This window comes from Salvelinus fontinalis, chromosome 10 (assembly GCF_029448725.1).
Source record: "Salvelinus fontinalis isolate EN_2023a chromosome 10, ASM2944872v1, whole genome shotgun sequence".
Taxonomy (NCBI): Eukaryota; Metazoa; Chordata; class Actinopteri; order Salmoniformes; family Salmonidae; genus Salvelinus; species Salvelinus fontinalis.
The window spans coordinates 49,594,109-49,617,109 of record NC_074674.1 but is presented as its reverse complement, the minus strand read 5'-3'; the positions used below and the strand labels follow the sequence as shown (position 1 = coordinate 49,617,109).

At 44.8% G+C, this 23,001-nt stretch overlaps 37 non-coding genes across 37 annotated transcripts; all 37 read right to left on the bottom strand.

Annotated features, from left to right (window-relative positions):
- Positions 1–382: 382 nt before the first annotated feature.
- On the bottom strand, positions 383–464 carry trnas-gcu (transfer RNA serine (anticodon GCU)). Its single transcript has one exon. It is a non-coding gene; the product is annotated as a tRNA-Ser (tRNA).
- Positions 465–942: 478 nt separating this feature from the next.
- Positions 943–1,024, bottom strand: trnas-gcu (transfer RNA serine (anticodon GCU)). Its single transcript has one exon. It is a non-coding gene; the product is annotated as a tRNA-Ser (tRNA).
- A 477-nt stretch (positions 1,025–1,501) lies between these two features.
- Positions 1,502–1,583, bottom strand: trnas-gcu (transfer RNA serine (anticodon GCU)). Its single transcript has one exon. It is a non-coding gene; the product is annotated as a tRNA-Ser (tRNA).
- Positions 1,584–2,078: 495 nt separating this feature from the next.
- trnas-gcu (transfer RNA serine (anticodon GCU)) lies at positions 2,079–2,160 on the bottom strand. The gene has a single exon. It is a non-coding gene; the product is annotated as a tRNA-Ser (tRNA).
- A 477-nt stretch (positions 2,161–2,637) lies between these two features.
- Positions 2,638–2,719, bottom strand: trnas-gcu (transfer RNA serine (anticodon GCU)). The gene has a single exon. It is a non-coding gene; the product is annotated as a tRNA-Ser (tRNA).
- A 477-nt stretch (positions 2,720–3,196) lies between these two features.
- On the bottom strand, positions 3,197–3,278 carry trnas-gcu (transfer RNA serine (anticodon GCU)). Its single transcript has one exon. It is a non-coding gene; the product is annotated as a tRNA-Ser (tRNA).
- Positions 3,279–3,755: 477 nt separating this feature from the next.
- trnas-gcu (transfer RNA serine (anticodon GCU)) lies at positions 3,756–3,837 on the bottom strand. The gene has a single exon. It is a non-coding gene; the product is annotated as a tRNA-Ser (tRNA).
- Positions 3,838–4,314: 477 nt separating this feature from the next.
- trnas-gcu (transfer RNA serine (anticodon GCU)) lies at positions 4,315–4,396 on the bottom strand. The gene has a single exon. It is a non-coding gene; the product is annotated as a tRNA-Ser (tRNA).
- Positions 4,397–4,873: 477 nt separating this feature from the next.
- Positions 4,874–4,955, bottom strand: trnas-gcu (transfer RNA serine (anticodon GCU)). Its single transcript has one exon. It is a non-coding gene; the product is annotated as a tRNA-Ser (tRNA).
- A 478-nt stretch (positions 4,956–5,433) lies between these two features.
- On the bottom strand, positions 5,434–5,515 carry trnas-gcu (transfer RNA serine (anticodon GCU)). Its single transcript has one exon. It is a non-coding gene; the product is annotated as a tRNA-Ser (tRNA).
- Positions 5,516–5,992: 477 nt separating this feature from the next.
- trnas-gcu (transfer RNA serine (anticodon GCU)) lies at positions 5,993–6,074 on the bottom strand. Its single transcript has one exon. It is a non-coding gene; the product is annotated as a tRNA-Ser (tRNA).
- A 477-nt stretch (positions 6,075–6,551) lies between these two features.
- On the bottom strand, positions 6,552–6,633 carry trnas-gcu (transfer RNA serine (anticodon GCU)). The gene has a single exon. It is a non-coding gene; the product is annotated as a tRNA-Ser (tRNA).
- A 478-nt stretch (positions 6,634–7,111) lies between these two features.
- On the bottom strand, positions 7,112–7,193 carry trnas-gcu (transfer RNA serine (anticodon GCU)). The gene has a single exon. It is a non-coding gene; the product is annotated as a tRNA-Ser (tRNA).
- Positions 7,194–7,670: 477 nt separating this feature from the next.
- On the bottom strand, positions 7,671–7,752 carry trnas-gcu (transfer RNA serine (anticodon GCU)). The gene has a single exon. It is a non-coding gene; the product is annotated as a tRNA-Ser (tRNA).
- A 1,054-nt stretch (positions 7,753–8,806) lies between these two features.
- Positions 8,807–8,888, bottom strand: trnas-gcu (transfer RNA serine (anticodon GCU)). Its single transcript has one exon. It is a non-coding gene; the product is annotated as a tRNA-Ser (tRNA).
- A 477-nt stretch (positions 8,889–9,365) lies between these two features.
- On the bottom strand, positions 9,366–9,447 carry trnas-gcu (transfer RNA serine (anticodon GCU)). Its single transcript has one exon. It is a non-coding gene; the product is annotated as a tRNA-Ser (tRNA).
- A 477-nt stretch (positions 9,448–9,924) lies between these two features.
- trnas-gcu (transfer RNA serine (anticodon GCU)) lies at positions 9,925–10,006 on the bottom strand. Its single transcript has one exon. It is a non-coding gene; the product is annotated as a tRNA-Ser (tRNA).
- A 495-nt stretch (positions 10,007–10,501) lies between these two features.
- On the bottom strand, positions 10,502–10,583 carry trnas-gcu (transfer RNA serine (anticodon GCU)). The gene has a single exon. It is a non-coding gene; the product is annotated as a tRNA-Ser (tRNA).
- Positions 10,584–11,060: 477 nt separating this feature from the next.
- On the bottom strand, positions 11,061–11,142 carry trnas-gcu (transfer RNA serine (anticodon GCU)). Its single transcript has one exon. It is a non-coding gene; the product is annotated as a tRNA-Ser (tRNA).
- A 495-nt stretch (positions 11,143–11,637) lies between these two features.
- trnas-gcu (transfer RNA serine (anticodon GCU)) lies at positions 11,638–11,719 on the bottom strand. The gene has a single exon. It is a non-coding gene; the product is annotated as a tRNA-Ser (tRNA).
- Positions 11,720–12,196: 477 nt separating this feature from the next.
- trnas-gcu (transfer RNA serine (anticodon GCU)) lies at positions 12,197–12,278 on the bottom strand. The gene has a single exon. It is a non-coding gene; the product is annotated as a tRNA-Ser (tRNA).
- A 495-nt stretch (positions 12,279–12,773) lies between these two features.
- trnas-gcu (transfer RNA serine (anticodon GCU)) lies at positions 12,774–12,855 on the bottom strand. Its single transcript has one exon. It is a non-coding gene; the product is annotated as a tRNA-Ser (tRNA).
- A 452-nt stretch (positions 12,856–13,307) lies between these two features.
- On the bottom strand, positions 13,308–13,389 carry trnas-gcu (transfer RNA serine (anticodon GCU)). The gene has a single exon. It is a non-coding gene; the product is annotated as a tRNA-Ser (tRNA).
- A 477-nt stretch (positions 13,390–13,866) lies between these two features.
- On the bottom strand, positions 13,867–13,948 carry trnas-gcu (transfer RNA serine (anticodon GCU)). The gene has a single exon. It is a non-coding gene; the product is annotated as a tRNA-Ser (tRNA).
- Positions 13,949–14,425: 477 nt separating this feature from the next.
- On the bottom strand, positions 14,426–14,507 carry trnas-gcu (transfer RNA serine (anticodon GCU)). The gene has a single exon. It is a non-coding gene; the product is annotated as a tRNA-Ser (tRNA).
- Positions 14,508–14,984: 477 nt separating this feature from the next.
- On the bottom strand, positions 14,985–15,066 carry trnas-gcu (transfer RNA serine (anticodon GCU)). The gene has a single exon. It is a non-coding gene; the product is annotated as a tRNA-Ser (tRNA).
- Positions 15,067–15,543: 477 nt separating this feature from the next.
- Positions 15,544–15,625, bottom strand: trnas-gcu (transfer RNA serine (anticodon GCU)). The gene has a single exon. It is a non-coding gene; the product is annotated as a tRNA-Ser (tRNA).
- A 477-nt stretch (positions 15,626–16,102) lies between these two features.
- trnas-gcu (transfer RNA serine (anticodon GCU)) lies at positions 16,103–16,184 on the bottom strand. Its single transcript has one exon. It is a non-coding gene; the product is annotated as a tRNA-Ser (tRNA).
- Positions 16,185–16,662: 478 nt separating this feature from the next.
- On the bottom strand, positions 16,663–16,744 carry trnas-gcu (transfer RNA serine (anticodon GCU)). Its single transcript has one exon. It is a non-coding gene; the product is annotated as a tRNA-Ser (tRNA).
- Positions 16,745–18,343: 1,599 nt separating this feature from the next.
- On the bottom strand, positions 18,344–18,425 carry trnas-gcu (transfer RNA serine (anticodon GCU)). Its single transcript has one exon. It is a non-coding gene; the product is annotated as a tRNA-Ser (tRNA).
- A 478-nt stretch (positions 18,426–18,903) lies between these two features.
- trnas-gcu (transfer RNA serine (anticodon GCU)) lies at positions 18,904–18,985 on the bottom strand. Its single transcript has one exon. It is a non-coding gene; the product is annotated as a tRNA-Ser (tRNA).
- Positions 18,986–19,462: 477 nt separating this feature from the next.
- Positions 19,463–19,544, bottom strand: trnas-gcu (transfer RNA serine (anticodon GCU)). Its single transcript has one exon. It is a non-coding gene; the product is annotated as a tRNA-Ser (tRNA).
- A 477-nt stretch (positions 19,545–20,021) lies between these two features.
- On the bottom strand, positions 20,022–20,103 carry trnas-gcu (transfer RNA serine (anticodon GCU)). Its single transcript has one exon. It is a non-coding gene; the product is annotated as a tRNA-Ser (tRNA).
- Positions 20,104–20,580: 477 nt separating this feature from the next.
- trnas-gcu (transfer RNA serine (anticodon GCU)) lies at positions 20,581–20,662 on the bottom strand. The gene has a single exon. It is a non-coding gene; the product is annotated as a tRNA-Ser (tRNA).
- A 477-nt stretch (positions 20,663–21,139) lies between these two features.
- Positions 21,140–21,221, bottom strand: trnas-gcu (transfer RNA serine (anticodon GCU)). The gene has a single exon. It is a non-coding gene; the product is annotated as a tRNA-Ser (tRNA).
- A 478-nt stretch (positions 21,222–21,699) lies between these two features.
- On the bottom strand, positions 21,700–21,781 carry trnas-gcu (transfer RNA serine (anticodon GCU)). The gene has a single exon. It is a non-coding gene; the product is annotated as a tRNA-Ser (tRNA).
- Positions 21,782–22,819: 1,038 nt separating this feature from the next.
- On the bottom strand, positions 22,820–22,901 carry trnas-gcu (transfer RNA serine (anticodon GCU)). Its single transcript has one exon. It is a non-coding gene; the product is annotated as a tRNA-Ser (tRNA).
- Between the last annotated feature and the right edge of the window lie 100 nt (positions 22,902–23,001).

Genomic DNA, 23,001 nt, shown 5'->3' with positions numbered 1-23,001 from the left:
GGCCATGTGTCGATCCCATCGAGACATTTAAAAAATGTGTTGTCAGGCCGAGTTGTCTACAGTGCTTGATTAAGTGGGGGGAGGTTTCGGTTCAAATCCCACCGTTGAGGTTGCCCTTGGTAAAGCTATTCTTCAATTCCTGAATCTTATCAGTCGCTATAGGATTGTGCAGGGATTCTATATTCACGTGGGGCCATGCAAGAGAAGAAAAAACATCAGTTGTGCGAAGATGTTTGTGTTCCAATGGACACATGTAGTTCATCGGCTTCACCACTCAGATACCAAGTCCTGTGCTTTCGCGGTCGCAGTGGGCCATCTTATCAGTGTTTGCTAGAGTCAAAATCTTCCAATGCCATACAAAACCAAAGTTTTTTTGTAGGTACGATGATGATGGGATTCGAACCCATGCGTGCATAGCACAATGGATTAGCAGTCCATCGCCTTAACCACTCGGCCACCTCATCCTTGTTCCTGCTTGTGGCAGTTGCCCCCACAAACTGTAGTTGCTGTATTTAAACCCTTGATTGAAATCAATGAAAGTTAAGCATAGCAATTGCAGGGCCATGTGTCGATCCCATCGAGACATTTAAAAAATGTGTTGTCAGGCCGAGTGGTCTACAGTGCTTGATTAAGTGTGGGGAGGTTTCGGTTCATATCCCACCGTTGAGGTTGCCCTTGGTAAAGCTATTCTTCAATTCCTGAATCTTATCAGTTTGCTCTAGGATTGTGCAGGGATTCTATATTCACGTGGGGCCATGCAAGAGAAGAAAAAACATCTGTTGTGCGAAGTTGTTTGTGTTCCAATGGACACATGTAGTTCATCGGCTTCACCACTCAGATACCAAGTCCTGTGCTTTTGCGGTCGCAGTGGGCCATCTTATCAGTGTTTGCTAGAGTCAAAATCTTCCAATGCCATACAAAACCAAATTTAATTTGTGCACACGATGAGGATGGGATTCGAACCCATGCGTGCATAGCACAATGGATTAGCAGTCCATCGCCTTAACCACTCGGCCACCTCATCCTTTTTCCTGCTTGTGGCAGTTGCCCCCACAAACTGTAGTTGCTGTATTTAAACCCTTGATTGAAATCAATGAAAGTTAAGCATAGCAATTGCAGGGCCATGTGTCGATCCCATCGAGACATTTAAAAAATGTGTTGTCAGGCCGAGTGGTCTACAGTGCTTGATTAAGTGTGGGGAGGTTTCGGTTCAAATCCCACCGTTGAGGTTGCCCTTGGTAAAGCTATTCTTCAATTCCTGAATCTTATCAGTCGCTCTATGATTGTGCAGGGATTCTATATTCATGTGGGGCCATGCAAGAGAAGAAAAAACATCTGTTGTGCGAACATGTTTGTGTTCCAATGGACACATGTAGTTCATCGGCTTCACCACTCAGATACCAAGTCCTGTGCTTTCGCGGTCGCAGTGGGCCATCTTATCAGTGTTTGCCAGAGTCAAAATCTTCCAATGCCATACAAAACCAAAGTTTTTTTGTAGGTACGATGAGGATGGGAATCGAACCCATGCGTGCAAAGCACAACGGATTAGCAGTCCATCGCCTTAACCACTCTGCCACCTCATCCTTCTTACTGTTTGTGGCAGTTGCCCCCACAAATTGTAGTTGCTGTATTTAAACCCTTGATTGAAATCAAACCCTTGATTGAAATCAATGAAAGTTAAGCATAGCAATTGCAGGGCCATGTGTCGATCCCATCGAGACATTTAAAAAATGTGTTGTCAGGCCGAGTGGTCTACAGTGCTTGATTAAGTGTGGGGAGGTTTCGGTTCATATCCCACCGTTGAGGTTGCCCTTGGTAAAGCTATTCTTCAATTTCTGAATCTTATCAGTCGCTCTAGGATTGTGCAGGGATTCTATATTCATGTGGGGCCATGCAAGAGAAGAAAAAACATCTGTTTTGCGAAGATGTTTGTGTTCCAATCCACACATGTAGTTCATCGGCTTCACCACTCAGATACCAAGTCCTGTGCTTTCGCGGTGGCAGTGGGCCATCTTATCAGTGTTTGCCAGAGTCAAAATCTTCCAATGCCATACAAAACCAAATTTACTTTGTGCACACGATGAGGATGGGATTCGAACCCATGCGTGCATAGCACAATGGATTAGCAGTCCATCGCCTTAACCACTCGGCCACCTCATCCTTTTTCCTGCTTGTGGCAGTTGCCCCCACAAATTGTAGTTGCTGTAATTTAACCCTTGATTGAAATCAATGAAAGTTAAGCATAGCAATTGCAGGGCCATGTGTCGATCCCATCGAGACATTTAAAAAATGTGTTGTCAGGCCGAGTGGTCTACAGTGCTTGATTAAGTGTGGGGAGGTTTCGGTTCAAATCCCACCGTTGAGGTTGCCCTTGGTAAAGCTATTCTTCAATTCCTGAATCTTATCAGTCGCTCTAGGATTGTGCAGGGATTCTATATTCATGTGGGGCCATGCAAGAGAAGAAAAAACATCTGTTGTGCGAAGATGTTTGTGTTCCAATGGACACATGTAGTTCATCGGCTTCACCACTCAGATACCAAGTCCTGTGCTTTTGCGGTCGCAGTGGGCCATCTTATCAGTGTTTGCTAGAGTCAAAATCTTCCAATGCCATACAAAACCAAAGTTTTTTTGTAGGTACGATGAGGATGGGATTCGAACCCATGCGTGCATAGCACAATGGATTAGCAGTCCATCGCCTTAACCACTCCGCCACCTCATCCTTGTTCCTGCTTGTGGCAGTTGCCCCCACAAATTGTAGTTGCTGTATTTAAACCCTTGATTGAAATCAATGAAAGTTAAGCATAGCAATTGCAGGGCCATGTGTCGATCCCATCGAGACATTTAAAAAATGTGTTGTCAGGCCAAGTGGTCTACAGTGCTTGATTAAGTGTGGGGAGGTTTCGGTTCATATCCCACCGTTGAGGTTGCCCTTGGTAAAGCTATTCTTCAATTTCTGAATCTTATCAGTCGTTCTAGGATTGTGCAGGGATTCTATATTCATGTGGGGCCATGCAAGAGAAGAAAAAACATCTGTTTTGCGAAGATGTTTGTGTTCCAATCCACACATGTAGTTCATCGGCTTCACCACTCAGATACCAAGTCCTGTGCTTTCGCGGTGGCAGTGGGCCATCTTATCAGTGTTTACCAGAGTCAAAATCTTCCAATGCCATACAAAAGCAAATTTATTTTGTGCACACGATGAGAATGGTATTCGAACCCATGCGTGCATAGCACAATGGATTAGCAGTCCATCGCCTTAACCACTCGGCCACCTCATCCTTATTCCTGCATGTGGCAGTTGCCCCCACAAACTGTAGTTGCTGTAATTTAACCCTTGATTGAAATCAATGAAAGTTAAGCATAGCAATTGCAGGGCCATTTGTCGATCCCATCGAGACATTTAACAAATGTGTTGTCAGGCCGAGTGGTCTACAGTGCTTGATTAAGTGTGGGGAGGTTTCGGTTCAAATCCCACCGTTGAGGTTGCCCTTGGTAAAGCTATTCTTCAATTCCTGAATCTTATCAGTCGCTATAGGATTGTGCAGGGATTCTATATTCACGTGGGGCCATGCAAGAGAAGAAAAAACATCTGTTTTGCGAAGATGATTGTGTTCCAATCCACACATGTAGTTCATCGGCTTCACCACTCAGATACCAAGTCCTGTGCTTTCGCGGTGGCAGTGGGCCATCTTATCAGTGTTTGCCAGAGTCAAAATCTTACAATGCCATACAAAACCAATTTTATTTTGTGCACACGATGAGGATGGGATTCGAACCCATGCGTGCATAGCACAATGGATTAGCAGTCCATCGCCTTAACCACTCGGCCACCTCATCTTTGTTCCTGCTTGTGGCAGTTGCCCCCACAAACTGTAGTTGCTGTAATTTAACCCTTGATTGAAATCAATGAAAGTTAAGCATAGCAATTGCAGGGCCATGTGTCGATCCCATCGAGACATTTAAAAAATGTGTTGTCAGGCCGAGTGGTCTACAGTGCTTGATTAAGTGGGGGGAGGTTTCGGTTCAAATCCCACCGTTGAGGTTGCCCTTGGTAAAGCTATTCTTCAATTCCTGAATCTTATCAGTCGCTATAGGATTGTGCAGGGATTCTATATTCACGTGGGGCCATGCAAGAGAAGAAAAAACATCTGTTGTGCGAAGATGTTTGTGTTCCAATGGACACATGTAGTTCATCGGCTTCACCACTCAGATACCAAGTCCTGTGCTTTCGCGGTCGCAGTGGGCCATCTTATCAGTGTTTGCTTGAGTCAAAATCTTCCAATGCCATACAAAACCAAAGTTTTTTTGTAGGTACGATGATGATGGGATTCGAACCCATGCGTGCATAGCACAATGGATTAGCAGTCCACCGCCTTAACCACTCGGCCACCTCATCCTTGTTCCTGCTTGTGGCAGTTGCCCCCACAAACTGTAGTTGCTGTATTTAAACCCTTGATTGAAATCAATGAAAGTTAAGCATAGCAATTGCAGGGCCATGTGTCGATCCCATCGAGACATTTAAAAAATGTGTTGTCAGGCCGAGTTGTCTACAGTGCTTGATTAAGTGGGGGGAGGTTTCGGTTCAAATCCCACCGTTGAGGTTGCCCTTGGTAAAGCTATTCTTCAATTCCTGAATCTTATCAGTCGCTATAGGATTGTGCAGGGATTCTATATTCACGTGGGGCCATGCAAGAGAAGAAAAAACATCAGTTGTGCGAAGATGTTTGTGTTCCAATGGACACATGTAGTTCATCGGCTTCACCACTCAGATACCAAGTCCTGTGCTTTCGCGGTCGCAGTGGGCCATCTTATCAGTGTTTGCTAGAGTCAAAATCTTCCAATGCCATACAAAACCAAAGTTTTTTTGTAGGTACGATGATGATGGGATTCGAACCCATGCGTGCATAGCACAATGGATTAGCAGTCCATCGCCTTAACCACTCGGCCACCTCATCCTTGTTCCTGCTTGTGGCAGTTGCCCCCACAAACTGTAGTTGCTGTATTTAAACCCTTGATTGAAATCAATGAAAGTTAAGCATAGCAATTGCAGGGCCATGTGTCGATCCCATCGAGACATTTAAAAAATGTGTTGTCAGGCCGAGTGGTCTACAGTGCTTGATTAAGTGTGGGGAGGTTTCGGTTCATATCCCACCGTTGAGGTTGCCCTTGGTAAAGCTATTCTTCAATTCCTGAATCTTATCAGTTTGCTCTAGGATTGTGCAGGGATTCTATATTCACGTGGGGCCATGCAAGAGAAGAAAAAACATCTGTTGTGCGAAGATGTTTGTGTTCCAATGGACACATGTAGTTCATCGGCTTCACCACTCAGATACCAAGTCCTGTGCTTTTGCGGTCGCAGTGGGCCATCTTATCAGTGTTTGCTAGAGTCAAAATCTTCCAATGCCATACAAAACCAAATTTAATTTGTGCACACGATGAGGATGGGATTCGAACCCATGCGTGCATAGCACAATGGATTAGCAGTCCATCGCCTTAACCACTCGGCCACCTCATCCTTTTTCCTGCTTGTGGCAGTTGCCCCCACAAACTGTAGTTGCTGTAATTTAACCCTTGATTGAAATCAATGAAAGTTAAGCATAGCAATTGCAGGGCCATGTGTCGATCCCATCGAGACATTTAAAAAATGTGTTGTCAGGCCGAGTGGTCTACAGTGCTTGATTAAGTGGGGGGAGGTTTCGGTTCAAATCCCACCGTTGAGGTTGCCCTTGGTAAAGCTATTCTTCAATTCCTGAATCTTATCAGTCGCTATAGGATTGTGCAGGGATTCTATATTCACGTGGGGCCATGCAAGAGAAGAAAAAACATCTGTTGTGCGAAGATGTTTGTGTTCCAATGGACACATGTAGTTCATCGGCTTCACCACTCAGATACCAAGTCCTGTGCTTTCGCGGTCGCAGTGGGCCATCTTATCAGTGTTTGCTTGAGTCAAAATCTTCCAATGCCATACAAAACCAAAGTTTTTTTGTAGGTACGATGATGATGGGATTCGAACCCATGCGTGCATAGCACAATGGATTAGCAGTCCACCGCCTTAACCACTCGGCCACCTCATCCTTGTTCCTGCTTGTGGCAGTTGCCCCCACAAACTGTAGTTGCTGTATTTAAACCCTTGATTGAAATCAATGAAAGTTAAGCATAGCAATTGCAGGGCCATGTGTCGATCCCATCGAGACATTTAAAAAATGTGTTGTCAGGCCGAGTTGTCTACAGTGCTTGATTAAGTGGGGGGAGGTTTCGGTTCAAATCCCACCGTTGAGGTTGCCCTTGGTAAAGCTATTCTTCAATTCCTGAATCTTATCAGTCGCTATAGGATTGTGCAGGGATTCTATATTCACGTGGGGCCATGCAAGAGAAGAAAAAACATCAGTTGTGCGAAGATGTTTGTGTTCCAATGGACACATGTAGTTCATCGGCTTCACCACTCAGATACCAAGTCCTGTGCTTTCGCGGTCGCAGTGGGCCATCTTATCAGTGTTTGCTAGAGTCAAAATCTTCCAATGCCATACAAAACCAAAGTTTTTTTGTAGGTACGATGATGATGGGATTCGAACCCATGCGTGCATAGCACAATGGATTAGCAGTCCATCGCCTTAACCACTCGGCCACCTCATCCTTGTTCCTGCTTGTGGCAGTTGCCCCCACAAACTGTAGTTGCTGTATTTAAACCCTTGATTGAAATCAATGAAAGTTAAGCATAGCAATTGCAGGGCCATGTGTCGATCCCATCGAGACATTTAAAAAATGTGTTGTCAGGCCGAGTGGTCTACAGTGCTTGATTAAGTGTGGGGAGGTTTCGGTTCATATCCCACCGTTGAGGTTGCCCTTGGTAAAGCTATTCTTCAATTCCTGAATCTTATCAGTTTGCTCTAGGATTGTGCAGGGATTCTATATTCACGTGGGGCCATGCAAGAGAAGAAAAAACATCTGTTGTGCGAAGATGTTTGTGTTCCAATGGACACATGTAGTTCATCGGCTTCACCACTCAGATACCAAGTCCTGTGCTTTTGCGGTCGCAGTGGGCCATCTTATCAGTGTTTGCTAGAGTCAAAATCTTCCAATGCCATACAAAACCAAATTTAATTTGTGCACACGATGAGGATGGGATTCGAACCCATGCGTGCATAGCACAATGGATTAGCAGTCCATCGCCTTAACCACTCGGCCACCTCATCCTTTTTCCTGCTTGTGGCAGTTGCCCCCACAAACTGTAGTTGCTGTATTTAAACCCTTGATTGAAATCAATGAAAGTTAAGCATAGCAATTGCAGGGCCATGTGTCGATCCCATCGAGACATTTAAAAAATGTGTTGTCAGGCCGAGTGGTCTACAGTGCTTGATTAAGTGTGGGGAGGTTTCGGTTCAAATCCCACCGTTGAGGTTGCCCTTGGTAAAGCTATTCTTCAATTCCTGAATCTTATCAGTCGCTCTATGATTGTGCAGGGATTCTATATTCATGTGGGGCCATGCAAGAGAAGAAAAAACATCTGTTGTGCGAACATGTTTGTGTTCCAATGGACACATGTAGTTCATCGGCTTCACCACTCAGATACCAAGTCCTGTGCTTTCGCGGTCGCAGTGGGCCATCTTATCAGTGTTTGCCAGAGTCAAAATCTTCCAATGCCATACAAAACCAAAGTTTTTTTGTAGGTACGATGAGGATGGGAATCGAACCCATGCGTGCAAAGCACAACGGATTAGCAGTCCATCGCCTTAACCACTCTGCCACCTCATCCTTCTTACTGTTTGTGGCAGTTGCCCCCACAAATTGTAGTTGCTGTATTTAAACCCTTGATTGAAATCAAACCCTTGATTGAAATCAATGAAAGTTAAGCATAGCAATTGCAGGGCCATGTGTCGATCCCATCGAGACATTTAAAAAATGTGTTGTCAGGCCGAGTGGTCTACAGTGCTTGATTAAGTGTGGGGAGGTTTCGGTTCATATCCCACCGTTGAGGTTGCCCTTGGTAAAGCTATTCTTCAATTTCTGAATCTTATCAGTCGCTCTAGGATTGTGCAGGGATTCTATATTCATGTGGGGCCATGCAAGAGAAGAAAAAACATCTGTTTTGCGAAGATGTTTGTGTTCCAATCCACACATGTAGTTCATCGGCTTCACCACTCAGATACCAAGTCCTGTGCTTTCGCGGTCGCAGTGGGCCATCTTATCAGTGTTTGCTTGAGTCAAAATCTTCCAATGCCATACAAAACCAAAGTTTTTTTGTAGGTACGATGATGATGGTATTCGAACCCATGCGTGCATAGCACAATGGATTAGCAGTCCACCGCCTTAACCACTCGGCCACCTCATCCTTGTTCCTGCTTGTGGCAGTTGCCCCCACAAACTGTAGTTGCTGTATTTAAACCCTTGATTGAAATCAATGAAAGTTAAGCATAGCAATTGCAGGGCCATGTGTCGATCCCATCGAGACATTTAAAAAATGTGTTGTCAGGCCGAGTTGTCTACAGTGCTTGATTAAGTGGGGGGAGGTTTCGGTTCAAATCCCACCGTTGAGGTTGCCCTTGGTAAAGCTATTCTTCAATTCCTGAATCTTATCAGTCGCTATAGGATTGTGCAGGGATTCTATATTCACGTGGGGCCATGCAAGAGAAGAAAAAACATCAGTTGTGCGAAGATGTTTGTGTTCCAATGGACACATGTAGTTCATCGGCTTCACCACTCAGATACCAAGTCCTGTGCTTTCGCGGTCGCAGTGGGCCATCTTATCAGTGTTTGCTAGAGTCAAAATCTTCCAATGCCATACAAAACCAAAGTTTTTTTGTAGGTACGATGATGATGGGATTCGAACCCATGCGTGCATAGCACAATGGATTAGCAGTCCATCGCCTTAACCACTCGGCCACCTCATCCTTGTTCCTGCTTGTGGCAGTTGCCCCCACAAACTGTAGTTGCTGTATTTAAACCCTTGATTGAAATCAATGAAAGTTAAGCATAGCAATTGCAGGGCCATGTGTCGATCCCATCGAGACATTTAAAAAATGTGTTGTCAGGCCGAGTGGTCTACAGTGCTTGATTAAGTGTGGGGAGGTTTCGGTTCATATCCCACCGTTGAGGTTGCCCTTGGTAAAGCTATTCTTCAATTCCTGAATCTTATCAGTCGCTCTAGGATTGTGCAGGGATTCTATATTCACGTGGGGCCATGCAAGAGAAGAAAAAACATCTGTTGTGCGAAGATGTTTGTGTTCCAATGGACACATGTAGTTCATCGGCTTCACCACTCAGATACCAAGTCCTGTGCTTTTGCGGTCGCAGTGGGCCATCTTATCAGTGTTTGCTAGAGTCAAAATCTTCCAATGCCATACAAAACCAAATTTAATTTGTGCACACGATGAGGATGGGATTCGAACCCATGCGTGCATAGCACAATGGATTAGCAGTCCATCGCCTTAACCACTCGGCCACCTCATCCTTTTTCCTGCTTGTGGCAGTTGCCCCCACAAACTGTAGTTGCTGTATTTAAACCCTTGATTGAAATCAATGAAAGTTAAGCATAGCAATTGCAGGGCCATGTGTCGATCCCATCGAGACATTTAAAAAATGTGTTGTCAGGCCGAGTGGTCTACAGTGCTTGATTAAGTGTGGGGAGGTTTCGGTTCAAATCCCACCGTTGAGGTTGCCCTTGGTAAAGCTATTCTTCAATTCCTGAATCTTATCAGTCGCTCTATGATTGTGCAGGGATTCTATATTCATGTGGGGCCATGCAAGAGAAGAAAAAACATCTGTTGTGCGAACATGTTTGTGTTCCAATGGACACATGTAGTTCATCGGCTTCACCACTCAGATACCAAGTCCTGTGCTTTCGCGGTCGCAGTGGGCCATCTTATCAGTGTTTGCCAGAGTCAAAATCTTCCAATGCCATACAAAACCAAAGTTTTTTTGTAGGTACGATGAGGATGGGAATCGAACCCATGCGTGCAAAGCACAACGGATTAGCAGTCCATCGCCTTAACCACTCTGCCACCTCATCCTTCTTACTGTTTGTGGCAGTTGCCCCCACAAATTGTAGTTGCTGTATTTAAACCCTTGATTGAAATCAAACCCTTGATTGAAATCAATGAAAGTTAAGCATAGCAATTGCTGGGCCATGTGTCGATCCCATCGAGACATTTAAAAAATGTGTTGTCAGGCCGAGTGGTCTACAGTGCTTGATTAAGTGTGGGGAGGTTTCGGTTCATATCCCACCGTTGAGGTTGCCCTTGGTAAAGCTATTCTTCAATTTCTGAATCTTATCAGTCGCTCTAGGATTGTGCAGGGATTCTATATTCATGTGGGGCCATGCAAGAGAAGAAAAAACATCTGTTTTGCGAAGATGTTTGTGTTCCAATCCACACATGTAGTTCATCGGCTTCACCACTCAGATACCAAGTCCTGTGCTTTCGCGGTGGCAGTGGGCCATCTTATCAGTGTTTGCCAGAGTCAAAATCTTCCAATGCCATACAAAACCAAATTTAATTTGTGCACACGATGAGGATGGGATTCGAACCCATGCGTGCATAGCACAATGGATTAGCAGTCCATCGCCTTAACCACTCGGCCACCTCATCCTTTTTCCTGCTTGTGGCAGTTGCCCCCACAAACTGTAGTTGCTGTATTTAAACCCTTGATTGAAATCAATGAAAGTTAAGCATAGCAATTGCAGGGCCATGTGTCGATCCCATCGAGACATTTAAAAAATGTGTTGTCAGGCCGAGTGGTCTACAGTGCTTGATTAAGTGTGGGGAGGTTTCGGTTCAAATCCCACCGTTGAGGTTGCCCTTGGTAAAGCTATTCTTCAATTCCTGAATCTTATCAGTCGCTCTATGATTGTGCAGGGATTCTATATTCATGTGGGGCCATGCAAGAGAAGAAAAAACATCTGTTGTGCGAACATGTTTGTGTTCCAATGGACACATGTAGTTCATCGGCTTCACCACTCAGATACCAAGTCCTGTGCTTTCGCGGTCGCAGTGGGCCATCTTATCAGTGTTTGCCAGAGTCAAAATCTTCCAATGCCATACAAAACCAAAGTTTTTTTGTAGGTACGATGAGGATGGGATTCGAACCCATGCGTGCAAAGCACAATGGATTAGCAGTCCATCGCCTTAACCACTCTGCCACCTCATCCTTCTTTCTGTTTGTGGCAGTTGCCCCCACAAATTGTAGTTGCTGTATTTAAACCCTTGATTGAAATCAAACCCTTGATTGAAATCAATGAAAGTTAAGCATAGCAATTGCAGGGCCATGTGTCGATCCCATCGAGACATTTAAAAAATGTGTTGTCAGGCCGAGTGGTCTACAGTGCTTGATTAAGTGTGGGGAGGTTTAGGTTCAAATCCCACCGTTGAGGTTGCCCTTGGTAAAGCTATTCTTCAATTCCTGAATCTTATCAGTCGCTATAGGATTGTGCAGGGATTCTATATTCATGTGGGGCCATGCAAGAGAAGAAAAAACATCTGTTGTGCGAAGATGTTTGTGTTCCAATGGACACATGTAGTTCATCGGCTTCACCAGTCAGATACCAAGTCCTGTGCTTTTGCGGTCGCAGTGGGCCATCTTATCAGTGTTTGCCAGAGTCAAAATCTTCCAATGCCATACAAAACCAAATTTATTTTGTGCACACGATGAGGATGGGATTCGAACCCATGCGTGCATGGCACAATGGATTAGCAGTCCATCGCCTTAACCACTCGGCCACCTCATCCTTTTTCCTGCGTGTGGCAGTTGCCCCCACAAACTGTAGTTGCTGTAATTTAACCCTTGATTGAAATCAATGAAAGTTAAGCATAGCAATTGCAGGGCCATGTGTCGATCCCATCGAGACATTTAAAAAATGTGTTGTCAGGCCGAGTGGTCTACAGTGCTTGATTAAGTGTGGGGAGGTTTCGGTTCAAATCCCACCGTTGAGGTTTCCCTTGGTAAAGCTATTCTTCAATTCCTGAATCTTATCAGTCGCTATAGGATTGTGCAGGGATTCTATATTCATGTGGGGCCATGCAAGAGAAGAAAAAACATCTGTTTTGCGAAGATGTTTGTGTTCCAATCCACACATGTAGTTCATCGGCTTCACCACTCAGATACCAAGTCCTGTGCTTTTGCGGTCGCAGTGGGCCATCTTATCAGTGTTTGCCAGAGTCAAAATCTTCCAATGCCATACAAAACCAAATTTAATTTGTGCACACGATGAGGATGGGATTCGAACCCATGCGTGCATAGCACAATGGATTAGCAGTCCATCGCCTTAACCACTCTGCCACCTCATCCTTCTTCCTGTTTGTGGCAGTTGCCCCCACAAATTGTAGTTGCTGTATTTAAACCCTTGATTGAAATCAAACCCTTGATTGAAATCAATGAAAGTTAAGCATAGCAATTGCAGGGCCATGTGTCGATCCCATCGAGACATTTAAAAATTGTGTTGTCAGGCCGAGTGGTGTACAGTGCTTGATTAAGTGTGGGGAGGTTTCGGTTCAAATCCCACCGTTGAGGTTGCCCTTGGTAAAGCTATTCTTCAATTCCTGAATCTTATCAGTCGCTATAGGATTGTGCAGGGATTCTATATTCACGTGGGGCCATGCAAGAGAAGAAAAAACATCTGTTGTGCGAAGATGTTTGTGTTCCAATGGACACATGTAGTTCATCGGCTTCACCACTCAGATACCAAGTCCTGTGCTTTCGCGGTCGCAGTGGGCCATCTTATCAGTGTTTGCCAGAGTCAAAATCTTCCAATGCCATACAAAACCAAATTTATTTTGTGCACACGATGAGGATGGGATTCGAACCCATGCGTGCATAGCACAATGGATTAGCAGTCCATCGCCTTAACCACTCGGCCACCTCATCCTTTTTCCTGCGTGTGGCAGTTGCCCCCACAAACTGTAGTTGCTGTAATTTAACCCTTGATTGAAATCAATGAAAGTTAAGCATAGCAATTGCAGGGCCATGTGTCGATCCCATCGAGACATTTAAAAAATGTGTTGTCAGGCCGAGTGGTCTACAGTGCTTGATTAAGTGTGGGGAGGTTTCGGTTCAAATCCCACCGTTGAGGTTGCCCTTGGTAAAGCTATTCTTCAATTCCTGAATCTTATCAGTCGCTATAGGATTGTGCAGGGATTCTATATTCAAACATCTGTTTTGCGAAGATGTTTGTGTTCCAATGGACACATGTAGTTCATCGGCTTCACCACTCAGATACCAAGTCCTGTGCTTTCGCGGTGGCAGTGGGCCATCTTATCAGTGTTTGCCAGAGTCAAAATCATCCAATGCCATACAAAACCAATTTTATTTTGTGCACAAGATAAGGATGGGATTCGAACCCATGCGTGCATAGCACAATGGATTAGCAGTCCATCGCCTTAACCACTCTGCCACCTCATCCTTTTTCCTGCTTGTGGCAGTTGCCCCCACAAACTGTAGTTGCTGTAATTTAACCCTTGATTGAAATCAATGAAAGTTAAGCATAGCAATTGCAGGGCCATGTGTCGATCCCATCGAGACATTTAAAAAATGTGTTGTCAGGCCGAGTGGTATACAGTGCTTGATTAAGTGTGGGGAGGTTTCGGTTCAAATCCCACCGTTGAGGTTGCCCTTGGTAAAGCTATTCTTCAATTCCTGAATCTTATCAGTCGCTCTAGGATTGTGCAGGGATTCTATATTCATGTGGGGCCATGCAAGAGAAGAAAAAACATCTGTTTTGCGAAGATGTTTGTGTTCCAATCCACACATGTAGTTCATCGGCTTCACCACTCAGATACCAAGTCCTGTGCTTTCGCGGTGGCAGTGGGCCATCTTATCAGTGTTTGCCAGAGTCAAAATCTTCCAATGCCATACAAAACCAAATTTATTTTGTGCACACGATGAGGATGGGATTCGAACCCATGCGTGCATAGCACAATGGATTAGCAGTCCATCGCCTTAACCACTCGGCCACCTCATCCTTTTTCCTGCTTGTGGCAGTTGCCCCCACAAACTGTAGTTGCTGTAATTTAACCCTTGATTGAAATCAATGAAAGTTAAGCATAGCAATTGCAGGGCCATGTGTCGATCCCATCGAGACATTTAAAAAATGTGTTGTCAGGCCGAGTGGTCTACAGTGCTTGATTAAGTGTGGGGAGGTTTCGGTTCAAATCCCACATTTGAGGTTGCCCTTGGTAAAGCTATTCTTCAATTCCTGAATCTTATCAGTCGCTCTAGGATTGTGCAGGGATTCTATATTCACGTGGGGCCATGCAAGAGAAGAAAAAACATCTGTTGTGCGAAGATGTTTGTGTTCCAATGGACACATGTAGTTCATCGGCTTCACCACTCAGATACCAAGTCCTGTGCTTTTGCAGTCGCAGTGGGCCATCTTATCAGTGTTTGCTAGAGTCAAAATCTTCCAATGCCATACAAAACCAGCATTTTTTTGTAGGTACGATGAGGATGGGATTCGAACCCATGCGTGCAAAGCACAATGGATTAGCAGTCCATCGCCTTAACCACTCGGCCACCTCATCCTTGTTCCTGCTTGTGGCAGTTGCCCCCACAAACTGTAGTTGCTGTAATTTAACCCTTGATTGAAATCAATGAAAGTTAAGCATAGCAATTGCAGGGCCATGTGTCGATCCCATCGAGACATTTAAAAAATGTGTTGTCAGGCCGAGTGGTCTACAGTGCTTGATTAAGTGTGGGGAGGTTTCGGTTCATATCCCACCGTTGAGGATGCCCTTGGTAAAGCTATTCTTCAATTTCTGAATCTTATCAGTCGCTCTAGGATTGTGCAGGGATTCTATATTCATGTGGGGCCATGCAAGAGAAGAAAAAACATCTGTTTTGCGAAGATGTTTGTGTTCCAATCCACACATGTAGTTCATCGGCTTCACCACTCAGATACCAAGTCCTGTGCTTTCGCGGTGGCAGTGGGCCATCTTATCAGTGTTTGCGAGAGTCAAAATCTTCCAATGCCATACAAAACCAAATTTAATTTGTGCACACGATGAGGATGGGATTCGAACCCATGCGTGCATAGCACAATGGATTAGCAGTCCATCGCCTTAACCACTCGACCACCTCATCCTTGTTCCTGCTTGTGGCAGTTGCCCCCACAAACTGTAGTTGCTGTAATTTAACCCTTGATTGAAATCAATGAAAGTTAAGCATAGCAATTGCAGGGCCATGTGTCGATCCCATCGAGACATTTAAAAAATGTGTTGTCAGGCCGAGTGGTCTACAGTGCTTGATTAAGTGTGGGGAGGTTTCGGTTCAAATCCCACATTTGAGGTTGCCCTTGGTAAAGCTATTCTTCAATTCCTGAATCTTATCAGTCGCTCTAGGATTGTGCAGGGATTCTATATTCACGTGGGGCCATGCAAGAGAAGAAAAAACATCTGTTGTGCGAAGATGTTTGTGTTCCAATGGACACATGTAGTTCATCGGCTTCACCACTCAGATACCAAGTCCTGTGCTTTTGCGGTCGCAGTGGGCCATCTTATCAGTGTTTGCTAGAGTCAAAATCTTCCAGTGCCATACAAAACCAAATTTATTTTGTGCACACGATGAGGATGGGATTCGAACCCATGCGTGCATAGCACAATGGATTAGCAGTCCATCTCCTTAACCACTCGGCCACCTCATCCTTTTTACTGGTTGTGGCAGTTGCCCCCACAAACTGTAGTTGCTGTATTTAAACCCTTGATTGAAATCAATGAAAGTTAAGCATAGCAATTGCAGGGCCATGTGTCGATCCCATCGAGACATTTAAAAAATGTGTTGTCAGGCCGAGTGGTCTACAGTGCTTGATTAAGTGTGGGGAGGTTTCGGTTCATATCCCACCGTTGAGGTTGCCCTTGGTAAAGCTATTCTTCAATTTCTGAATCTTATCAGTCGCTCTAGGATTGTGCAGGGATTCTATATTCATGTGGGGCCATGCAAGAGAAGAAAAAACATCTGTTTTGCGAAGATGTTTGTGTTCCAATCCACACATGTAGTTCATCGGCTTCACCACTCAGATACCAAGTCCTGTGCTTTCGCGGTGGCAGTGGGCCATCTTATCAATGTTTGCCAGAGTCAAAATCTTCCAATGCCATACAAAACCAAAGTTTTTTTGTAGGTACGATGAGGATGGGATTCGAACCCATGCGTGCATAGCACAATGGATTAGCAGTCCATCGCCTTAACCACTCGGCCACCTCATCCTTTTTCCTGGTTGTGGCAGTTGCCCCCACAAATTGTAGTTGCTGTATTTAAACCCTTGATTGAAATCAAAGAGAGCTAAGCATAGCAATTGCAGGGCCATGTGTCGATCCCATCGAGACATTTAACAATTGTGTTGTCAGGCCGAATGGTGTACAGTGCTTGATTAAGTGTGGGGAGGTTTCGGTTCAAATACCACCGTTGGGGTTGCCCTTGGTAAAGCTATTCTTCAATTCCTGAATCTTATCAGTTTGCTCTATTATTGTGCAGGGATTCTTTATTCATGTGGGGCCATGCAAGAGAAGACAAAACATCTGTTTTGCGAAGATGTTTGTGTTCCAATCCACACATGTAGTTCATCGGCTTCACCACTCAGATACCAAGTCCTGTGCTTTCGTGGTCGCAGTGGGCCATCTTATCAGTGTTGGCCAGAGTCAAAATCTTCCAATGCCATACAAAACCAAACTTTCATTATAGGTACGATGAGGATGGGATTCGAACCGATGCGTGCATAGCACAATGGATTAGCAGTCCATCGCCTTAACCACTCGGCCACCTCATCCTTACTCCTGCTTTTGGCAGTTGCCCCCACAAATTGTAGTTGCTGTATTTAAACCCTTGATTGAAATCAATGAAAGTTAAGCATAGCAATTGCAGGGCCATGTGTCGATCCCATCGAGACATTTAAAAAATGTGTTGTCAGGCCGAGTGGTCTACAGTGCTTGATTAAGTGTGGGGAGGTTTCGGTTCATATCCCACCGTTGAGGTTGCCCTTGGTAAAGCTATTCTTCAATTTCTGAATCTTATCAGTCGCTCTAGGATTGTGCAGGGATTCTATATTCATGTGGGGCCATGCAAGAGAAGAAAAAACATCTGTTTTGCGAAGATGTTTGTGTTCCAATCCACACATGTAGTTCATCGGCTTCACCACTCAGATACCAAGTCCTGTGCTTTCGCGGTGGCAGTGGGCCATCTTATCAATGTTTGCCAGAGTCAAAATCTTCCAATGCCATACAAAACCAATCTTTTTTTGTGCACACGATGAGGTTGGGATTCGAACCCATGCGTGCATAGCACAATGGATTAGCAGTTCATCGCCTTCATCACTCGGCCACCTCATCCTTTTTCCTGGTTGTGGCAGTTGCCCCCACAAACTGTAGTTGCTGTAATTTAAACCCTTGATTGAAATCAATGAAAGTTAAGCATAGCAATTGCAGGGCCATGTGTCGATCCCATCGAGACATTTAAAAAATGTGTTGTCAGGCCGAGTGGTCTACAGTGCTTGATTAAGTGTGGGGAGGTTTCGGTTCAAATCCCACCGTTGAGGTTGCCCTTGGTAAAGCTATTCTTCAATTTCTGAATCTTATCAGTCGCTCTAGGATTGTGCAGGGATTCTATATTCATGTGGGGCCATGCAAGAGAAGAAAAAACATCTGTTTTGCGAAGATGTTTGTGTTCCAATCCACAACATGTAGTTCATCGGCTTCACCACTCAGATACCAAGTCCTGTGCTTTCGCGGTGGCAGTGGGCCATCTTATCAATGTTTGCCAGAGTCAAAATCTTCCAATGCCATACAAAACCAATTTTTTTTTGTGCACACGATGAGGATGGGATTGGAACCCATGCGTGCATAGCACAAAGGATTAGCAGTCCATCGCCTTAACCACTCGGCCACCTCATCCTTGTTCCTGCTTGTGGCAGTTGCCCCCACAAACTGTAGTTGCTGTAATTTAACCCTTGATTGAAATCAATTTAAAGTTAAGCATAGCAATTGCAGGGCCATGTGTCGATCCCATCGAGACATTTAAAAAATGTGTTGTCAGGCCGAGTGGTGTACAGTGCTTGATTAAGTGTGGGGAGGTTTCGGTTCAAATCCCACCGTTGAGGTTGCCCTTGGTAAAGCTATTCTTCAATTCCTGAATCTTATCAGTTTGCTCTAGGATTGTGCAGGGATTCTATATTCATGTGGGGCCATGCAAGAGAAGACAAAACATCTGTTTTGCGAAGATGTTTGTGTTCCAATCCACACATGTAGTTCATCGGCTTCACCACTCAGATACCAAGTCCTGTGCTTTCGTGGTCGCAGTGGGCCATCTTATCAGTGTTTACCAGAGTCAAAATCTTCCAATGCCATACAAAACCAAAGTTTTTTTGTAGGTACGATGAGGATGGGATTCGAACCCATGCGTGCATAGCACAATGGATTAGCAGTCCATCGCCTTAACCACTCGGCCACCTCATCCTTTTTCCTGGTTGTGGCAGTTGCCCCCACAAATTGTAGTTGCTGTATTTAAACCCTTGATTGAAATCAAAGAGAGCTAAGCATAGCAATTGCAGGGCCATGTGTCGATCCCATCGAGACATTTAACAATTGTGTTGTCAGGCCGAATGGTGTACAGTGCTTGATTAAGTGTGGGGAGGTTTCGGTTCAAATACCACCGTTGGGGTTGCCCTTGGTAAAGCTATTCTTCAATTCCTGAATCTTATCAGTTTGCTCTATTATTGTGCAGGGATTCTTTATTCATGTGGGGCCATGCAAGAGAAGACAAAACATCTGTTTTGCGAAGATGTTTGTGTTCCAATCCACACATGTAGTTCATCGGCTTCACCACTCAGATACCAAGTCCTGTGCTTTCGTGGTCGCAGTGGGCCATCTTATCAGTGTTGGCCAGAGTCAAAATCTTCCAATGCCATACAAAACCAAACTTTCATTATAGGTACGATGAGGATGGGATTCGAACCGATGCGTGCATAGCACAATGGATTAGCAGTCCATCGCCTTAACCACTCGGCCACCTCATCCTTATTCCTGCTTTTGGCAGTTGCCCCCACAAATTGTAGTTGCTGTATTTAAACCCTTGATTGAAATCAATGAAAGTTAAGCATAGCAATTGCAGGGCCATGTGTCGATCCCATCGAGACATTTAAAAAATGTGTTGTCAGGCCGAGTGGTCTACAGTGCTTGATTAAGTGTGGGGAGGTTTCGGTTCAAATCCCACATTTGAGGTTGCCCTTGGTAAAGCTATTCTTCAATTCCTGAATCTTATCAGTCGCTCTAGGATTGTGCAGGGATTCTATATTCACGTGGGGCCATGCAAGAGAAGAAAAAACATCTGTTGTGCGAAGATGTTTGTGTTCCAATGGACACATGTAGTTCATCGGCTTCACCACTCAGATACCAAGTCCTGTGCTTTTGCAGTCGCAGTGGGCCATCTTATCAGTGTTTGCTAGAGTCAAAATCTTCCAATGCCATACAAAACCAGCATTTTTTTGTAGGTACGATGAGGATGGGATTCGAACCCATGCGTGCAAAGCACAATGGATTAGCAGTCCATCGCCTTAACCACTCGGCCACCTCATCCTTGTTCCTGCTTGTGGCAGTTGCCCCCACAAACTGTAGTTGCTGTAATTTAACCCTTGATTGAAATCAATGAAAGTTAAGCATAGCAATTGCAGGGCCATGTGTCGATCCCATCGAGACATTTAAAAAATGTGTTGTCAGGCCGAGTGGTCTACAGTGCTTGATTAAGTGTGGGGAGGTTTCGGTTCATATCCCACCGTTGAGGTTGCCCTTGGTAAAGCTATTCTTCAATTTCTGAATCTTATCAGTCGCTCTAGGATTGTGCAGGGATTCTATATTCATGTGGGGCCATGCAAGAGAAGAAAAAACATCTGTTTTGCGAAGATGTTTGTGTTCCAATGGACACATGTAGTTCATCGGCTTCACCACTCAGATACCAAGTCCTGTGCTTTCGCGGTGGCAGTGGGCCATCTTATCAGTGTTTGCGAGAGTCAAAATCTTCCAATGCCATACAAAACCAAATTTAATTTGTGCACACGATGAGGATGGGATTCGAACCCATGCGTGCATAGCACAATGGATTAGCAGTCCATCGCCTTAACCACTCGACCACCTCATCCTTGTTCCTGCTTGTGGCAGTTGCCCCCACAAACTGTAGTTGCTGTAATTTAACCCTTGATTGAAATCAATGAAAGTTAAGCATAGCAATTGCAGGGCCATGTGTCGATCCCATCGAGACATTTAAAAAATGTGTTGTCAGGCCGAGTGGTCTACAGTGCTTGATTAAGTGTGGGGAGGTTTCGGTTCAAATCCCACATTTGAGGTTGCCCTTGGTAAAGCTATTCTTCAATTCCTGAATCTTATCAGTCGCTCTAGGATTGTGCAGGGATTCTATATTCACGTGGGGCCATGCAAGAGAAGAAAAAACATCTGTTGTGCGAAGATGTTTGTGTTCCAATGGACACATGTAGTTCATCGGCTTCACCACTCAGATACCAAGTCCTGTGCTTTTGCGGTCGCAGTGGGCCATCTTATCAGTGTTTGCTAGAGTCAAAATCTTCCAGTGCCATACAAAACCAAATTTATTTTGTGCACACGATGAGGATGGGATTCGAACCCATGCGTGCATAGCACAATGGATTAGCAGTCCATCTCCTTAACCACTCGGCCACCTCATCCTTTTTACTGGTTGTGGCAGTTGCCCCCACAAACTGTAGTTGCTGTATTTAAACCCTTGATTGAAATCAATGAAAGTTAAGCATAGCAATTGCAGGGCCATGTGTCGATCCCATCGAGACATTTAAAAAATGTGTTGTCAGGCCGAGTGGTCTACAGTGCTTGATTAAGTGTGGGGAGGTTTCGGTTCATATCCCACCGTTGAGGTTGCCCTTGGTAAAGCTATTCTTCAATTTCTGAATCTTATCAGTCGCTCTAGGATTGTGCAGGGATTCTATATTCATGTGGGGCCATGCAAGAGAAGAAAAAACATCTGTTTTGCGAAGATGTTTGTGTTCCAATCCACACATGTAGTTCATCGGCTTCACCACTCAGATACCAAGTCCTGTGCTTTCGCGGTGGCAGTGGGCCATCTTATCAATGTTTGCCAGAGTCAAAATCTTCCAATGCCATACAAAACCAAAGTTTTTTTGTAGGTACGATGAGGATGGGATTCGAACCCATGCGTGCATAGCACAATGGATTAGCAGTCCATCGCCTTAACCACTCGGCCACCTCATCCTTTTTCCTGGTTGTGGCAGTTGCCCCCACAAATTGTAGTTGCTGTATTTAAACCCTTGATTGAAATCAAAGAGAGCTAAGCATAGCAATTGCAGGGCCATGTGTCGATCCCATCGAGACATTTAACAATTGTGTTGTCAGGCCGAATGGTGTACAGTGCTTGATTAAGTGTGGGGAGGTTTCGGTTCAAATACCACCGTTGGGGTTGCCCTTGGTAAAGCTATTCTTCAATTCCTGAATCTTATCAGTTTGCTCTATTATTGTGCAGGGATTCTTTATTCATGTGGGGCCATGCAAGAGAAGACAAAACATCTGTTTTGCGAAGATGTTTGTGTTCCAATCCACACATGTAGTTCATCGGCTTCACCACTCAGATACCAAGTCCTGTGCTTTCGTGGTCGCAGTGGGCCATCTTATCAGTGTTGGCCAGAGTCAAAATCTTCCAATGCCATACAAAACCAAACTTTCATTATAGGTACGATGAGGATGGGATTCGAACCGATGCGTGCATAGCACAATGGATTAGCAGTCCATCGCCTTAACCACTCGGCCACCTCATCCTTACTCCTGCTTTTGGCAGTTGCCCCCACAAATTGTAGTTGCTGTATTTAAACCCTTGATTGAAATCAATGAAAGTTAAGCATAGCAATTGCAGGGCCATGTGTCGATCCCATCGAGACATTTAAAAAATGTGTTGTCAGGCCGAGTGGTCTACAGTGCTTGATTAAGTGTGGGGAGGTTTCGGTTCATATCCCACCGTTGAGGTTGCCCTTGGTAAAGCTATTCTTCAATTTCTGAATCTTATCAGTCGCTCTAGGATTGTGCAGGGATTCTATATTCATGTGGGGCCATGCAAGAGAAGAAAAAACATCTGTTTTGCGAAGATGTTTGTGTTCCAATCCACACATGTAGTTCATCGGCTTCACCACTCAGATACCAAGTCCTGTGCTTTCGCGGTGGCAGTGGGCCATCTTATCAATGTTTGCCAGAGTCAAAATCTTCCAATGCCATACAAAACCAATCTTTTTTTGTGCACACGATGAGGTTGGGATTCGAACCCATGCGTGCATAGCACAATGGATTAGCAGTTCATCGCCTTCATCACTCGGCCACCTCATCCTTTTTCCTGGTTGTGGCAGTTGCCCCCACAAACTGTAGTTGCTGTAATTTAAACCCTTGATTGAAATCAATGAAAGTTAAGCATAGCAATTGCAGGGCCATGTGTCGATCCCATCGAGACATTTAAAAAATGTGTTGTCAGGCCGAGTGGTCTACAGTGCTTGATTAAGTGTGGGGAGGTTTCGGTTCAAATCCCACCGTTGAGGTTGCCCTTGGTAAAGCTATTCTTCAATTTCTGAATCTTATCAGTCGCTCTAGGATTGTGCAGGGATTCTATATTCATGTGGGGCCATGCAAGAGAAGAAAAAACATCTGTTTTGCGAAGATGTTTGTGTTCCAATCCACAACATGTAGTTCATCGGCTTCACCACTCAGATACCAAGTCCTGTGCTTTCGCGGTGGCAGTGGGCCATCTTATCAATGTTTGCCAGAGTCAAAATCTTCCAATGCCATACAAAACCAATTTTTTTTTGTGCACACGATGAGGATGGGATTCGAACCCATGCGTGCATAGCACAAAGGATTAGCAGTCCATCGCCTTAACCACTCGGCCACCTCATCCTTGTTCCTGCTTGTGGCAGTTGCCCCCACAAACTGTAGTTGCTGTAATTTAACCCTTGATTGAAATCAATTTAAAGTTAAGCATAGCAATTGCAGGGCC